Source organism: Budorcas taxicolor, chromosome 5 (assembly GCF_023091745.1).
Source record: "Budorcas taxicolor isolate Tak-1 chromosome 5, Takin1.1, whole genome shotgun sequence".
Lineage (NCBI taxonomy): Eukaryota > Metazoa > Chordata > Mammalia > Artiodactyla > Bovidae > Budorcas > Budorcas taxicolor.
The window spans coordinates 163,866,628-163,884,318 of NC_068914.1; positions in this window are offsets into that span (position 1 = coordinate 163,866,628).

Sequence of the window (17,691 nt, forward strand, 5' to 3'; positions counted from 1 at the left end):
CAATTTCATTTGTGGTAAATTAAATATGAGTTAAAATGGCAACAAAAACACCATCTCACAGCTCACGGTTGAGCAAACATTTGTGAGTGACTATGAAAAGGCTGGCCCAGATGTGGAATAGAAGAAGCTGTCATTCCTTGTTAATCGGAATGGCAACTGTTGTAACATAGCACAGCTGGACAAGTGCATACCCTAGGTTTCATTAATTCCCATCCAGCTCATAAAGTAGATACATGTGAATGATATTCTTAACAGCAAAGAGCTGCAAACAGCTCCAACACCCAGCAACAATAGAATGGATCGATTTGGTACGTTTAAAGTATGGACTACTATATAGCAGTAAAGTAATTCAATGGGTGCCTATGAATGAATGAACCTCAGAAACCGATACCACACACAAAATAAATACTGTGTCACAAAAGGATAATCACTGTGATTCTGCTTACATAAAGGGACAAAAGAGGGAAAGCCTGTGTACTCTTTAGGAACTCATATGCATGTGCAAATCTCAAGTAAAAGGCAGGGAATGACATGGAATTGAGATATACAGAAGAATTAGAATCTTTTAAAATGAGAGTGGGTGCTGAGAACATGAGAATTTGCTTTACTCATATTCTGCAAATCATGCACTTATATTACCTACAAGCTTTTCTTCGTATAATCTACTTCTCAGTAAGCTTTGTGTCACATATCAAAATAAATTCCAAGTGGCATTTAATATAAAATTTGATACCATAAACCTTAAGAATAAAGTGTAAATATGTATGCAGTCTTGAGATGGGGAAGACCTTGATAAACTCTGATGGACTGGGTTGTGTCCCCCCAGGTAGATGTGTTGACGTCCTAACCTGCAGGGACTCAGAATGTGACTGTATCTGCAGACAGAATTTCTAAAGAGATAAATAAATGGAGGCCTTTACTTTGTGCCCTAATCCAGTATGACTCTTGTCTATGTAAGAAAAGGAAACTGAACACAGAAAGAAACCCCAGGAATGGGTGCACACAGAGGAAGGGCAAGTGAGGACCCAGAGAAAGGCGTTGTCTGCACGTCAGGGAGCAAGTCCTTGGGAGAATCAACCCCAAGCACACTATGGTCTTGGATGTCCAGCCTCTGGAGCTGCAAGAAAAGAAATGTCTGCCCTTCAAGCTTCTGAGGATGTGCTATTTTGTCATGGCAGCCCCAGCACACTAATAAATAAGCGTTACATTGAAAGCCAAAGGACACAGGAAAGTCTTCGTGGGCTTTACTACAACATCGCCAAACACTTACATGTCAAAAAGGAAACGGAAACTTACAAACTCAAACCTATAATACACTTGACAAATGTCTGACATTGCCAACACATAGCTCCTAGAAGTGTGTAACAAAACAAGCAACCTAGCAGAAAGTTTGGCAAGATCCATAAACTGAAATGCTCATATAAAGAAATACAAATGCTTGTTAGAAGACAGAAAAAAAAAGTCAACTTCCCTCAACAAATTAAGGCTGAGATATTATTTTGCCTTCTGTTAAGGGACAAGAGCCTCATAAAATAATAGCATACACATTTAACAAAGATTGTAGCTATCATCCTTGGCAGATCTAAGTATTCAACATTCCTTCTTCTTTGTCCTTTGACAGTACATACAGGTCAAAAAGCGGTAAAAATGATTTATGCTTGGCATGGAAATTTTAAGTCTCACTCCTGGGAATTTATACCAAGTAATTAGGTAAATATTTTGACATTAGAATATGTACTCTAAGGTGAGAAATAATCTTTACTCTCAGCATAAGGATTTGGTTAAACAAAGTATAGCAACTTTCACACCATGGAAATGTTTCAATTGGAAAGGAAATAAACCAAAATATGAAGTGAGATCATCTCTGATAGGTATATTTTCTGAATTGTATACAAGTAAATTTAAATGTCTTCTTTCCTAGTTATCAATATTTTTCAAAGTTTGCTACAATAAAATACAGATTGCTTTGATAATAATGTGGTGGTGGTTTCATCACTAAGTTGTGTCTGACTCTTTCTGAACCCATGGACTGTAGCCCACCAGGCTCCTCTGTCCATGGGTTTCCCAGGCAAGAATACTGAAGTGGGTTGCCATTTCCTTCTCCAGGGCATCTTCCTGACTCAGGGATGGAACCCATATCTCCTGCACTGCAGGCAGATTTATTACAGCTGAGCCTCCAGGGAAGCGCAGGAAATCTATAAAGTCACTTCAAAGAGACATGAAAGCAGCTGATGAGGGATCTGAGCAGAGTGGGAAGCAGCCCCCCCCCCCCCCCCCGTGGGCCTGAGTAGAGTAGGAAGCGGCCCCCGTGGGCCTGAGACCCAGGGACAGGACTCATCTGCATTTGAATCCTGGTCACTCTCACTTGCTCTGTAATCTTGGGTGGGTTTCTAAAAGTACCAAAGTCTGAGTTTTGTCAGCTGCCTCAGAACCTTGTTTCCTGAACTCAAAGGGCTCAGAGTGGGCACAGAGAAAGGCTGCTGCTCACCAGCTCCTCCAACCTTGTACAGTGAAAAGTAGATTTTTAAAGTTGAGAGTAATGAGGTCTTTTTGAACCAAGGGGGATGCAAAGCAGAAACAGGCCAGACGGCTGGAAAGAATCCAAAGCAGGACGAGAATCCAGAGGATGCTAAGCATGGTCACCCTGCGCTCAGTATCACGAGTCATTCCCTGGGGTTTGGGGGGATTGCTAGCTACCCTCACTATACTAGCTACCCTCACAGATGTGAAGAACTGACTCACTGGACAAGACCCCGATGCTGGGAAAGATTGAAGGCAGAAGGAGAAGGGGACGACAGAGGATGAGATGGCTGGATGGTATCACCGACTCGATGGACATGAGTCTGAGTAAGCTCCAGGAGTGGGTGATGGACAGGGAGGCCTGGCGTCCATGGGGTCGCAGAGAGTTGGACATGACTGCATGACTGAACTGAACTGAGCTACCCTCATATAAGTGCCAGTACATGTCTTATCTAACGTGATTTTCCACGCAGCTCTATGAGCAATAGGATTGTCATTTCTACTCTGGAAGGAAAGAAACAGGTGAGTAAAGACATTAGGTGTCCTGTCCAAAATCACACTAGTAGACAGGGGGTAGCGATAGGATGTGGATGTTTGTTTGACTCAGAGCCAGCTCCTGTTCGCCCCACTCACACAAGCACAGTTTGCTTCAGGCTTGTGCACTGAGAACGAATGGCTTCTCACCTCCGCATCTGATGACACACTGCTGCCACACTCAGCTAGGCCTCAGAAGAAAGAGAAAGATGCAAAGCTAAGAGAGACGGGAATACCAGACCACCTGACCTGCCTCTTGAGAAATCTGTATGCAGGTCAGGAAGCAACAGTTAGAACTGGCTATGGAACAACGGACTGGTTCCAAATAGGAAAAGGAGTACGTCAAGGCTGTATATTGTCACCCTGCTTATTTAACTTCCATGCAGAGTACATCATGAGAAACGCTGGACTGGAAGAAACACAAGCTGGAATCAAGATTGCTGGGAGAAATATCAATAACCTCAGATATGCAGATGACACCACCCTTATGGCAGAAAGTGAAGAGGAACTAAAAAGCCTCTTGATGAAAGTGAAAGAGGAGAGTGAAAAAGTTGGCTTAAAGCTCAACATTCAGAAAATGAAGATCATGGCATCCGGTCCCATCACTTCATGGGAAATAGATGGGGAAACAGTGTCACACTTTATTTTTCTGGGCTCCAAAATCACTGCAGATGGTGACTGCAGCCATGAAATTAAAAGACGCTTACTCCTTGGAAGAAAAGTGATGACCAACCTAGATAGCATATTCAAAAGCAGAGACATTACTTTGCCAACTAAGTTCTGTCTACTCAAGGCTATGGTTTTTCCAGTGGTCATGAATGGATGTGAGAGTTGGACTGTGAAGAAGGCTGAGCACCAAAGAATGGATGCTTTTGAACTGTGGTGTTGGAGAAGACTCTTGAGAGTCCCTTGGACTGCAAGGAGATCCAACCAGTCCATTCTGAAGGAGATCAGCCCTGGGATTTGTTTGGAAGGAATGATGCTACAGCTGAAGCTCCAGTACTTTGTCCACCTCATGTGAAGGGTTGACCTATTGGAAAAGACTCTGATGCTGGGAGGGATTGGGGGCAGGAGGAGAAGGAGATGACAGAGGATGAGATGGCTGGATGGCATGACTGACTCGATGGACGTGAGTCTGAGTGAACTCCGGGAGTTGGCGATAGACAGGGAGGCCTGGTGTGCTGCGATTCATGGGGTCGCAAAAAGTCGGACACGACTGAGCGACTGAACTGAACTAAACTGAAGTTTACATGGGGCACGTTGTGATATAAGGTCTTTTTTTTTCTTTTCTGGTTACTCTTTTCCTTCAGTGGCCACCACCCTTGGTTCTGGATGCTCATCTTTGAGGGATGGCGCTCACCTGGTGGTGAAGATGCAGGCGCAAGGCCCCAGGAGCCCCCTTGTGCATCACCCTCTCTCAGCTCAGCTGTCTCCAGAGCAGCTCCAGATCTGAGTAAGATCTCGAGCGCACAGCCCTCCCAGCTGTTTCCCTGAGGCTCCTCTGCCTGCAGTCCCTTCCTGCCCCAGGGAGGGCCTTTCTTATCTCCCCACATCCTCCCTTCCCTCTTGCTCAGGAGAGTGCCTTCTGAATTGCTTTTCAGAGGATACATATTATCGAATTACCTTTTCATTCTAACTCCCTGATACAAAGAAATTCTTCCTACTAGTAGGGGGGCCATGTATCTTTTAAAAAGATACATTTTTTAAAGAAAACATTTTAAATTTTAAAGAAATTCTTCCTACCAGTAGGGACCCATGTATCTTTACAAAAGATACATTTCCCTACCTGTATTCATTTCTTACTGCTGGTATAACAAATGAGCACACGTTCACTTTCTCATCCGTCTGGAGAAGTCCGGTGTGGATCTAGCTGAGTGGACATTGAGATGTCGGCAGGCTGTGCTCCTTCTGGAGGACCTGGGGGTGCTCTTCTTAGGGGTCGAGGTGTCAGCGGGCTGTGCTCCTTCTGGAGGACCTGGGGTGCTCTTCCTAGGGGTCGAGGTGTCGGTGGACTGTGTTCCTTCTGGAGGACCTGGGGGTGCTCTTTCTAGGGGTCGCCGCACTGCTCACCTTTGGGCCCAGCAGCCACTTCAGCCCCGCGGTGGCTCACGTCCTCACGGCTCCTTCACCAGCTGTGACCCTCCTGACTCCCACTCTGACTTCTGAGGCCCCTTGGGACTGCGTTGCACCCGCACCAGTGACCCGAGGGCCTCCGGGTGTAGATCCGTTCTTTAACCATACCCACACAAGTCCCTTTTGCCGTGTGAGTTAACAGTCACAGGTTCTGGGGATTAGGACCCAGACGTCTTTAGGGGGGAGGGAAACTGTTGATCACACTACTCTCTCTGCACAACTTGAGAGAAAATTACTTTAAACAATTGCAAGGTACCTTCACAACAGCTCAGAGTATCATCACCTACTAAAAAATGATATACAGATAACACAACAGTTGGGTCTCAATAAACAGGCCTAGAAGAATGCTTTCCTAATTTTTCACCAGCGAGAAACGACGATCAGGTTGCATTTGGGTGACACCTGTCGCCGTGGTTTCCTGAAGCATGAGGTCGGGGAGGGTGGGTGCGCTCTGCACAGACAGGGCTGAGGCGGGAGAGGTCCCGGTGAACACAGGCACGGAATCCAAGGGACAGCGAGGCCTCTGCAGGTTCAGGCAGGAGGAGCCCGCGACGTTAGGGTGGGAGCTGGGTGGGCAGGATGCGGCTGCGGGTGTGGGGGTCCCTGAGACGCCGAGTCCTCTCACCACCGATTTGTGCAAGGGCCCCACCCTCTTTAACTCCTAGTTACCCCGTGATGTCCTGGTCTACAGCGTCCATTCAACGCAAAAGCGCAGCGTATGAAGAGCAGCGCGGCAGGACTGCAGAGGGCGGTTCGGGCCGCTGAGATCAAGAAGCGCTTGAGAAGCAGCAGCGCTGCTGAGCCCGGAGCCCCGGGAGACTCCTTCCGCCCTGGCCCGTCGGCGATCCCCAGCCCCGGAGCTTCCCGCTCGGGTCCTCCGCTGGAGAGGTGACCGGGCGCCGCACGTCTGAGCCCTGGGCCTCGCGACCGAGCTCGGGTGTGCCGCGCGCCCCTTCTCCCGGTCCTCCGCCCCCGGTTCCCGCAGCGGCCGGAGGCCCGGGGTCGGTCCCGGGGAGGCGAGCGGGCGGGGACGCGAGGCCCTGTCGGTGGCCGCGTGCGGGGAGCGGGTGCAGTTTCTCCCCGCGGGGCCGAGCTCGGCCGGTCGGAAGCCCTGAGCCCGGCAAAGGGGCCTCTGTGCCGCCGGCGGGATCCCCGGGTCCTCCGCATCTCCCGCCCGCGGCGGATCGGAACCGTCTCCGGAGCACGGAGACCGCCCCGCTCTCTCCTCGCCGCCTCCCGGCTTCTCGGGGAGCACCAGGCTCCCGGGTTCCAGCGGCGGCCACGGGCCCGGAGCTCCTGCGGGGACGGGACCCCAGATCCCGCCCGGCCCCGGGCCCTCCGTGCGCGTCGCCTGCCCCGCGGGCGCGGCTTCCCGGAGCGGCCGGCCGAGCGGCAGCCCCGGCCAGGGAGATGCGGCCGCTGGAGGCGCCGTCGGACGGGAACACGGGGCCGCCTGGGCTTCTGGCTCCGCCGGCCGCCCCGGCTGCAGCCCGAGGGCCGGGGGACACCAAGCGAGGCGGCTTCGCCGTCCGCCCGCGGAGCGCAGGGGCGGCCCCGAAACTACGATTTGGGGTCAACCGCACGCGCGCCGCTTCTTTGAGCCACGTCTCTGGTGTGAAAGAACCCAGATTTCCCACCCTGGGCGGAAGAAAGGTTCTTTATAAAGGTTTTGTAGACGGCGTTCTTTCCCCGGCCAAAATAAGACGGTTGGTGATTTGAAACGCCACCGTCACCCACGCTGTTGGCGGTGCGCCTGAAGGGCAGGTCTGAGCCCGACCCGCTGTGGGTGCGCGGAGCACAGAGCAGTGCCCGCCTCGGCTGCTCCTCAGCCGTCAGAGAGTCAGGCTCTCAGGGCTGGACTCCAGCTCCAGGGTTGGGGCTGGAAAGGCAGCTTCTGTCCCGCTGGGAGCCTCAGTAGGTACTGACGACCTGATGGGCGAGGAACTGTGCCCAGCAAGTAACTGCTGCTTAAAACTCGATGGGTGCCAGTGCGCAGCAGGAAAGAGGGTACCGGACAGGACAACTTCCCTTCCTGCTGGAGGCTGGGGACGGGCAGATGAGCTGGTTGCAGCAAAAATAGAAATGCAGTGTTTCCTGTCCTGAGAACAAGGAAAGTAAACAGCGAAGACTAGACGAGAAACGTGCCCGGTCGCCAAAGAGTGAATCACTCCTAGTTTTACTTGAGGTGTTTCTAACCTGTGTGTCTGTAACCAGGAGTCCCCTGATCCTGCGTACTTTCCATCCTGTACCACGTTTCTGCTCTCCCTGCACCCTCTTGTAGCAAGTCACCCCTTAGAGCCGTTTGCATTTTGGGAGGAAGGTGGCAGGCTGCCAGATCCAGGAGACCCAGGCTGTACCCAGTCTCTCAGGCCCCCCAGGAGGGGACAGGGCCCTGTTCCTGGGGGGCTAGCCTGCTGTGTGCTCCCCTTGGCCAGCTGAGGAGTAAAGCCGTCTAATTCTTCCAAAATTCCGTCTCCCGTATTTTTTAATTGAGCATTGGTGGGCAGAGAAAGGCGAGATTTTGGCAGTAACAAGGCGGCCACGCATGAGTGGGAGGCGGGGCGGGGCGCGGAGTATCCTGGCGCGGGGGAGGACTTGAACCTCTCACACCTCAGGCAGGTTTTGGTAATTCGGGTTTTGTTTTCTGAGTATAGGTTTCCTAGTTACAGCACATAGCACAATCACTGTGTTTTGGAATGGTGGTCCCTATGGGTGGGAGAGTCCACTATAAATGGATAGAATAGGCCATTGCATCTTACATCCAATGGACCAAATTCCACTCCCAGATTGTGCTGGTAGGGCCTGAAAGCTAAAAATAGTTTTTATATCTTTAAATGGTTGAAAGAATGAAGGGATGGAGCCAAAACAAAAACAATACCCAGTTGTGCATGTGACTGGTGATAGAAGCAAGATCCGATGCTGTAAAGAGCAATATTACATAGGAACCTGGAATGTCAGGTCCATGAATCAAGGCAAATTGGAAGTGGCCAAACAAGAGATGGCAAGGGTGAATGTCGACATTCTAGGAATCAGCGAACTAAAATGGACTGGAATGGGTGAATTTAATTCAGATGACAATTATATCTACTACTGCGGGCAGGAATCCCTCAGAAGAAATGGAGTAACCATCATGGTCAACAAAAGAGTCTGAAATGCAGTACTTGGATGCAATCTCAAAAACGACAGAATGATCTCTGTTCGTCTCCAAGGCAAACCATTCAATATCACAGTTATCCAAGTCTATGCCCCAACCAGTAATGCTGAAGAAGCCGAAGATGAACAGTTTTATGTAGACCTACAAGACCTTTTAGAACTAACACCCCCAAAAGATGTCCTTTTCATTATAGGGGACTGGAATGCAAAAGTAGGAAGTCAAGAAACTCCTGGAGTAACAGGCAAATTTGGCCTTGGAATGCGGAATGAAGCAGGGCAAAGACTAATAGAGTTTTGCCAAGAAAATGCACTGGTCATAGCCAACACCCTCTTCCAACAACACAAGACAAGACTCTACATCACCAGATGGTCAACACCGAAATCAGACTGATTATATTCTTCACAGCCAAAGATGGAGACGCTCTATACAGTCAACAAAAACAAGACCAGGAGCTGACTGTGGCTCAGAGCATGAACTCCTTATTACCAAATTCAGACTTAAATTGAAGAAAGTAGGGAAAACTGCTAGACCATTCAGGTGTGACCTAAATCAAATCCCTAATGATTATACAGTGGAAGTGAGAAATAGATTTAAGGGCCTCGATCTGATAGATAGAGTGCCTGAGAAAGTATGGAATGAGGTTCGTGACATTGTACAGGAGACAGGGATCAAGACCATCCCCATGGAAAAGAAATGCAAAAAAGCAAAATGGCTGTTTGGGGAGGCCTTACAAATAGCTGTGAAAAGAAGGGAGGCAAAAAGCAAAGGAGAAAAGGAAAGATATAGGCATCTGAAGGCAGAGTTCCAAAGATTAGCACGAAAAGATAAGAAAGCCTTCTTCAGCGATCAATGCAAAGAAATCGAGGAAAACAGTAGAATGGGGAAGACTAGAGATCTCTTCAAGAAAATTAGAGATACCAAGGGAAAATTTCTTGCAAAGATGGGCTCGATAAAGGACAGAAATGGTATGGACCTAACAGAAGCAGAAGATATTAAGAAGAGGTGGCAAGAATACACGGAAGAAATGTAAAAAAAGATCTTCACGACCCAGATAATCATGATGATGTGATCACTCATCTAGAGCCAGACATCCTGGAATATGAATTCAAGTGGGCCTTAGAAAACATCACTATGAACAAAGCTAGTGGAGGTGATGGAATTCCAGTTGAGCTATTTCAAATCCTGAAAGATGATGCTGTGAAAGTGCTGCACTCATTATGCCAACAAATTTGGAAAACTCAGCAGTGGTCACAGGACTAGAAAAGGTCAGTTTTCATCCCAATTCCAAAGAAAGGCAATGCCAAAGAATGCTCAAACTACCACACAATTGCACTCATCTCACATGCTAGTAAAGTAATGCTCAAAATTCTCCAAGCCAGGCTTCAGTAATACATGAACCGTGAACTCCCTGATGTTCAAGCTGGTTTTAGAAAAGGCAGAGGAACCAGAGATCAAATTGCCAACATCCGCTGGATCATGGAAAAAGCAAGAGAGTTCCAGAAAAACATCTATTTCTGCTTTATTGACTATGCCAAAGCTTTTGACTGTGTGGATCACAATAAACTGTGGAAAATTCCGAAAGAGATGGGAATACCAGACCACCTGACCTGCCTCTTGAGAAATCTGTATGCAGGCCAGGAAGCAACAGTTAGAACTGGCTATGGAACAACAGACTGGTTCCAAATAGGAAAAGGTGTACGTCAAGGCTGTATATTGTCACCCTGCTTATTTAACTTCTATGCAGAGTACATCATGAGAAACGCTGGACTGGAAGAAACACAAGCTGGAATCAAGATTGCTGGGAGAAATATCAATAACCTCAGATATGCAGATGACACCACCCTTATAGCAGAAAGTGAAGAGGAGCTAAAAAGCCTCTTGATGAAAGTGAAAGAGGAGAGTGAAAAAGTTGGCTTAAAGCTCAACATTCAGAAAATGAAGATCATGGCATCCGGTCCCATCACTTCATAGGAAATAGATGGGGAAACAGTGTCACACTTTATTTTTCTGGGCTCCAAAATCACTGCAGATGGTGACTGCAGCCATGAAATTAAAAGACGCTTACTCCTTGGAAGAAAAGTGATGACCAACCTAGATAGCATATTCAAAAGCAGAGACATTACTTTGCCGACTAAGGTCCGTCTAGTCAAGGCTATGGTTTTTCCAGTGGTCATGTATGGATGTGAGAGTTGGACTGTGAAGAAGGCTGAGCGCCGAGGAATGGATACTTTTGAACTGTGGTGTTGGAGAAGACTCTTGAGAGTCCCTTGGACTGCAAGGAGATCCAACCAGTCCATTCTGAAGGAGATCAGCCCTCGGATTTCTTTGGAGGGAATGATGCTAAAGCTGAAACTCCAGTAGTTTGGCCACCTCATGCGAAGAGCTGACTCATTGGAAAAGACTCTGATGCTGGGAGGGATTGGGGGCAGTAAGGAGAAAGGGATGACCAAGGATGAGATGGCTGGATGGCATCACGGACTCGATGGACATAAGTCTGAGTGAACTCCCGGAGATGGTGATGAACAGGGAGGCCTGGTGTGCTGCGATTCATGGGGTTGCAAAGAGTCGGACACGACTGAGCGACTGAACTGAAATGAAATGGTTGAAAATAATTCTTAAAGTTAATATTTGCAGCATGAAAATTCTATTCATTATACTCACATTCATCCAGATTTCATTGTCTATAAGGAGTGTTTTCTTAAAACAGGCTCTTCATGTACTTCTTATCTGTGGTGCTTCTTGGATACAACGACTGAGCTGAGTGGATCCAACAGATGTCATATGGCAAAGCTAAAATATTTACTCTCTGGATCTTTATAGAAGTTTGCCCACCTCCACTCTAGAAATATGGTAGGGTTTTTTGTTTATTTGTTTGTTTTTTAACACATATGCTGAGAGCTATACATTAGAAGCATTGTGAATTTTGTTCACATTACATTGTGCATTTTGTTCTGTAGAACAAACCTCCTGTGGGTAGATGTCCAGCTGGTTACATTGCTCTCAGAAATCTCACCAGAATGAACACTGCGCCTGTGTACTCAGTCGCTACTCAGCTGCTAAGTTGTGTCTCTTTGTGACCCCATGGACTGTAGCCCTGCAGGTTCTTCTGTTCCTGGGGATTCTCCTGGCAAGACTAATACTGGAGTGGGTTGCCAGGCCCTCCTCCAGAAGATCTTCCCAACCCAGGGATCGAACCCGGGTCTCCCTCATTGCAGGTGGATTCTTTACCATCTGAGCCACCAGGAAAACCTCTCAGGAGAATGGTCAAGCTGAATCGAGTTCTCAGAGTGATGTTTACTCTACTTTCTGTCTCAAATGTCACCCCTTAATTGAATCTCCCACCCTTTTCTGCCTTGATTTGTCAAATTTCCCATCTCTGCCTGCCCCCTGCCCCCAAAGGGTCTCTCTGCATTCCTTCCAACCTATCCTTCCTACAGCAGAAAATGCAACTAAAAAAATAAAAACCCAAATCCTCCTTAAAAATTTCAGTAGTTTCTCACTACCACCAGACCCAAGATTCCAGGACCTTCCATGAATGACCCCTGTGTTTCTCCTCACGCTAATCTCCCTGCCATCCTGGGCTTCTTTGAGTGCCTGGCACCATACGTTTCCCTCTGAGTCAAGGCTTTATACATGCCGCTCCTCCTGCCTGGGGAGCTCCTCTCCCTACCCCTTGTTCCACCAGCTCCCACCATTTCATCTTCATGTTCAACACTCCTTGTTCAGGGGAGTCTTCCCTAACCCTTCCACCAGCTCCCCGAGCACCTGCATTCCCCCTCTGTCACATTCATCAGATTGCCTGTTCTTATGTAATCTCCTGCTGGACGGAAAACTCTGGGAGAGCAGGGCTGTGTCTTGCTCATGGTTCTTTCCTGGCTCCTGACACGAGTTGATTCTCGGTCACTGTTGAATGGATGGTTGAAGGATGAATGATAGGGGTGTGCTGGGAGGGGCCTGGCTCTGTGATGATCTGGAGATGCCACACATCTTCGGAGGGTTTGGAGACTGGACGAGGTAATCACTAACGTTCATCAGCTTGGACATGTATTAATCTTTAGGCTTACCCCCAGCCTGTTCCATTTGCTCCAAGACATTTGGTTGAACATTCACTGTACTGAACTTGAGATTCAAGATTAGGCTGTGGATAAAAGAGTTAAAAGTGACAGCTGCTTGGTACACACATAAAGTAATCTGCATAATTTCTGAGATCTTTCTCCAGTTACACAGTTCAGAGAATAGCCACCAAAACCACATAGTCATGCACTTGGCCACATAGTTTCCTGGGTCCTAAAGCACTGTTGGAAAAGGCAATGGCACCCCACTCCAGTACTCTTGCCTGGAAAATCGCATGGATAAAGGAGCCTGGAAGGCTGCAGTCTATGTGGTCGCTTAGGGTCAGACATGACTGAGCGACTTCACTTTCAGTTTTCACTTTCCACTTTCATGCATTGGAGAAGGAAATGGCAACCCATTCCAGTGTTCTTGCCTGGGGAATCCCAGGGACGGGGGAGCCTGGTGGGCTGCCGTCTATGGGGTCGCACAGAGTTGGACACGACTGCAGCGACTTAGCAGCGGCAGCAGCAAAGCACTGCAGCCAAATAACCAAGTGTTGTCTCTGAAGGTCTAGGAACTAGCCATGCTTGCACAATGGAGAAGTTAACTTATGGCAGCCTTTATCTTCCCGTAAATGCTGACACTGGAAAGTGATTGATAATCAACTGGCTTTAATTCCCTCACCCCAGGGTCCTCTGGGGGGACTAATCAATCAGGTTGAAACTTGGACTCTAGAAACACAAGGGGTCCTCCCCACAGGAATCTCACTTAATTCAAAGCTTTCAACAATCTCTGAAATGGGAACTATACAGGGCAAAACTCTGCCAGCCATACCTGCAATTAAAATTTGAGAAAGGCTTAAGATCTTTGCTTGTGGCTTTTCATATGAGTGAATTCTCATTCCTATCTGTCCATAGATTCCAAGAGCACAATTAATGTTCCCTGAGTTACAGAAGTCAGTTCTGCATCACCTAGGATTAGGGCAGGTTCAAACCCACTCCTGTGGCTTAGTTAATGTAAAAGCAACCTTCTGTAAAGGCCTATAGAACATGTGAAGTTTTCATGGTTTGTTGACTCTGTGACTAAAAACTAGGGGAAAGTCTCCTAGGGAGTTGTTTTCCTGCCAGATGTTTGACATTTCAAAGGGAGAGATTCAAGTCTGGACTTGTGTTTCCAAACAACAGTTGCTCTAATTAATGAAATGTTTATCAAGGGTGATGTCCATTATCACAATTGTTGGAAACAGAGTCATTACTGAATGACCACACACTTTACTGATGTGGAGGGGAAGTGCCCCAGAGCCACACACCAGGCCTGGGAGAATCTGCCCCATGACAGGCAGAGGGAGGAGATCACATTCCCATCTTACCGAGTTCACCATCCACTGAATGATCATTCTCACACAGCAGCCAAGACTCCGCATGGAATGTTGAGAGGGTAACAGATCCAGGACCTACTAAGACCTGCACTAGTCTTACAGGTGCACAGGGAAAGGCTGAGCTCACTTACATGTGGCATCTTAAAAAATAAATAAATAAAAAGCAAAGCACCAAGGTCCTCAATCCAGGGCACAGATTGGTGTTTGCAGAAGGTGGGCTGCGGGTGTGTGAAGTAGGTGAAGGTGATCAAAAGGCACAAACTTCCAATTACAGAAAAGTAACTCCTGGGATCATCATGAGTAGCATGGCAACTATAGCTAATAATACTATTTAAAAAAATTATTTTCTGTATTTGAAAGTTGCTGAAAGAGTGGATCTAAAAAGTCGTCATCACACACGCACAAAAGATGTCACAGTGTGAGATGATGGGCGTGAGACGGACTTATCATGGCGATAGTGTCACAATATATACAAATAGTGAGTCATTATGTTGCGCATCCAAAATGAACATGAAGGGATAGGTCAGCTATGCATCAATTAAGAAAAAAAGAGAATGGTGGAAGGATGACATGTGCTTTCACAATTGCTGAGAAAGATAAAGCCTTGAGCTTTGCATCAGGCTCTGCAGTCTTCCCTTCCTCTCAGTAAAGTAAAGGATGCTTACGGCCTTGGAGGCAGCGGATGGGGCAGGCCTGGGGCTCTGCATTTCTCACAGGCTCCTAGGAAACGCCAGTTCCTGCGGATCACGGGCTGCACTTTGAGTAGCAAGGTGTCAGAGCTCCTGAGGGTGGCAATTAGCTGGGCTGGTTTCTAAGGGATCCAGTTACACTTATGAGTACAGCACAGGGGCTTTGTTGGCCTCCGTTCCTGACAGTGCAAAATAGCTGGGGGTGAGCCGAGGTGGTGTTTCCCTTGCAGAGAAGAGGAGATGGCAACGTTCACCAGCCTGGAGATGATGCTGTTTCATGTTCACATACGGATCTCCTCAGACACGTGGGGCCCACCAGCAGAGGCCTTCAGAAATAAGGGCAAAAAGCCCACTATGACGTTTAAAGTATTATTCTGGGGTGCTATCCACAATGAATAAACTAGATTAAAGGACATGATTTTATGTCACAGCTCAAGTGGTTCAATTGCCTAGGACCTTTATTATTATTTTTTTTTAAGTTTTATCTTGAACCCTTCTTAGAAGTGTCTACATTACATGAGGGCTTGACGGAGTGCGTCACTGCTTGTTCAAATCTCTGATGGAAAATAAAACATACAACGACAGGGAGGACCCTTTACTACACTTGTTAAAATACGGAAGGGTCCTCCCTGGGAAGCTATAGATTCTTGGTCACCGCGAGGAGTAGAAAGTGAGCCTGCAGAATTCACAGCTGGGCCACAGGAGAGGAGCTGGCCCCTCAGCCCCTTTGATACAGGCTCTGTCTGACCCCCAGACCCTCAGACATGCCTCACGAGGGTAACAGACCCTGAGAGGCCTGGTGTGGTCCCCCGTGTTCTCCTCTGACCTGGAGGAGGAAATGGTGGGCTCAGGAGAGACCCTGGGCGTCAGATGTTTTGTGCATAATTACAAGTTTTCTTGAGACGTTTAACTTCCTTTGATAATGGATTTTAAGTTTCTTTATCTCTGAAGTGATCTGTTTACCTTTGAAATCTTTTGTTAACGTTGGCTAAGTGAGTAACTATTGTTTCATAGTGACCTATATGATCCAATCCGACTGAGTGTTATAAACCCGTTTGATATTTATTGAAAACATTTCCTAAATCATTGACTTCTAGCTAACTTTGGGGTGCTTCACAGGGCCCCTGAGACATCCCAAAGAGAGATACTAAACTACCTGAGTTCATCTGACATGTTAAATTACATGGGAAGCATTGTTGGAGAAGTAATGAATCTTGTCAGGTTATATTGTATGGTTGATGTTACTAATATAGATATCCTAGAAGGTATGTGAAATTCATGAAAATCTGATATGTCCTGGTAAAATGTTGTCAGTTACAATTCTAGTTATCATATTAAAGTGTTACATATCACAGCAATGATCAGGCTACTTTGTCAATTGCAATTTAATCAGATTTTAAGCATGCCTTCTATGGTCTCATACTGATGCCTTTGCAAGAATACTGCTACTTCAAGATTTATGGAAAAGACTTCTAAGATTCACCAATGAACACATTTTATTTGTTTGTTATCTGATAAGCTGGTACCAGGCTGGGATTTAGTCCACTCTCTATGTTAAGGAAACAAAGTTTTCTTAGAATGAAGCTTTCAAAAACAGATTATGAATTTCTTTGTCTTTAAGTGATTTACATTTGTTTTTAAAATCTTTTGTTACTCTGGTAAAGTAAATAAGCATTATTTAAGATTATGGAACATGTAAAAGCTCATTCTGTTTAATAACCCCTCACTGTTAGACTTTTGCTATTCTGATGTCCTTAAAACATGGCAACAGTCTACTCCTAAAATGGGGAATTAAAAATGCATGAACAGTAGCTGTAAATCAAAGAGTCAGGGCTATAGGAAATCCAAGGCGGCTGCTTGGCTTTTCCCAGCTCCCTGACAAACCTCATTTTTAGTTGATGGGTTAAAGCCTTCCCTGGCTACAGGGTTAATGTCCTCACAATGACAAAAAATACATATTTCACTGAATATTAAGTTCTAGTTTTGTTAGTTGAGGTCTGTGTTTACCACGACTCACTTCTGAGATAGTTCCTTGTTGTTATATTGCTAAAAGGTTTAATTAATTAAGTTACTGAAAAGGACACTCTAAGTTTGTTTCTAAAGCTTATCTCATAACCAATCTTTGGATGAAGGTCAGATCCTCCATGGTGTACAACCAGGAGATTATATCTGGCTATAATCACTTAACTGTGTCAGATGACCTGGGGTATACTGGGCTCTACCTAATGAAAGTTCTTGACTTAAATTCTTGATTGTGACCTTACTAATACCTGCTAGCTCTATGATTTTCCATGTTGCTTGTTTCAGAAGATTGTTTCTTACGTTACTAAATGAATGACTGATGTGATAACTTGCTGATATGCAGTTCCTAATGCTTTTGAACTGTGGTGTTGGAGAAGACTCTTGAGAGTCCCTTGGACTGCAAGGAGATCCAACCAGTCCATTCTAAAGGAGATCAGTCCTGGGTGTTCTTTGGAAGGAGTGATGCTAAAGCTGAAACTCCAGTACTTTGGCCACCTCATGTGAAGAGTTGACTCATTGGAAAAGACTCTGATGCTGGGAGGGATTGGAGGCAGGAGGAGAAAGGGATGACAGAGGATGAGATTGCTGGATGACATCACTAACTCGATGGATGTGAGTCTGGGTGAACTCCGGGAGTTGGGTGAACTCCGGGAGTTGGTGATGGACAGGGAGGCCTGTCGTGCTGTGATTCATGGGGTAGCAAAGAGTCGGACACGACTGAGCGACTGAACTGAACTGAACCGATGAGATCAATGACTGTAATAATGTAACTCTAGATATGGAAAGAAGCAACAAGAGGAAATATTCTCCTGGGCCAAGAGGCTAGTAAGATAGGTATGGCCCTGAGACTTTTGCTACTTGCAAGGTCTGGTATAGTAACAGCACACAGTGGCCTGTCAATGGAATCTTCATTAGACCCGGAACACAAAGGCCGTGAAATGCCCCCAAAGCATGGTCAAATCTGTGGCTATGAATGGACCCAGCTGACTGGAAGTTGGCACTTGCCAGCTGTCCCAACAAAGATTACATCATGACCACTACAAGCTGCTGACCTTGAAAGGAGTTCAGGGTGGAGATGAGAAATAAGGCACTCTGTGCTCTGGGAAAAACCCAGAAGAACCGGCCGGCAGAGACTTGGGTGTTTTCAGGTAAAGGTTATTATGAGCCCAGCTTCTCGCCTCTTCTTGCACCTAGAGAGACACTAACGT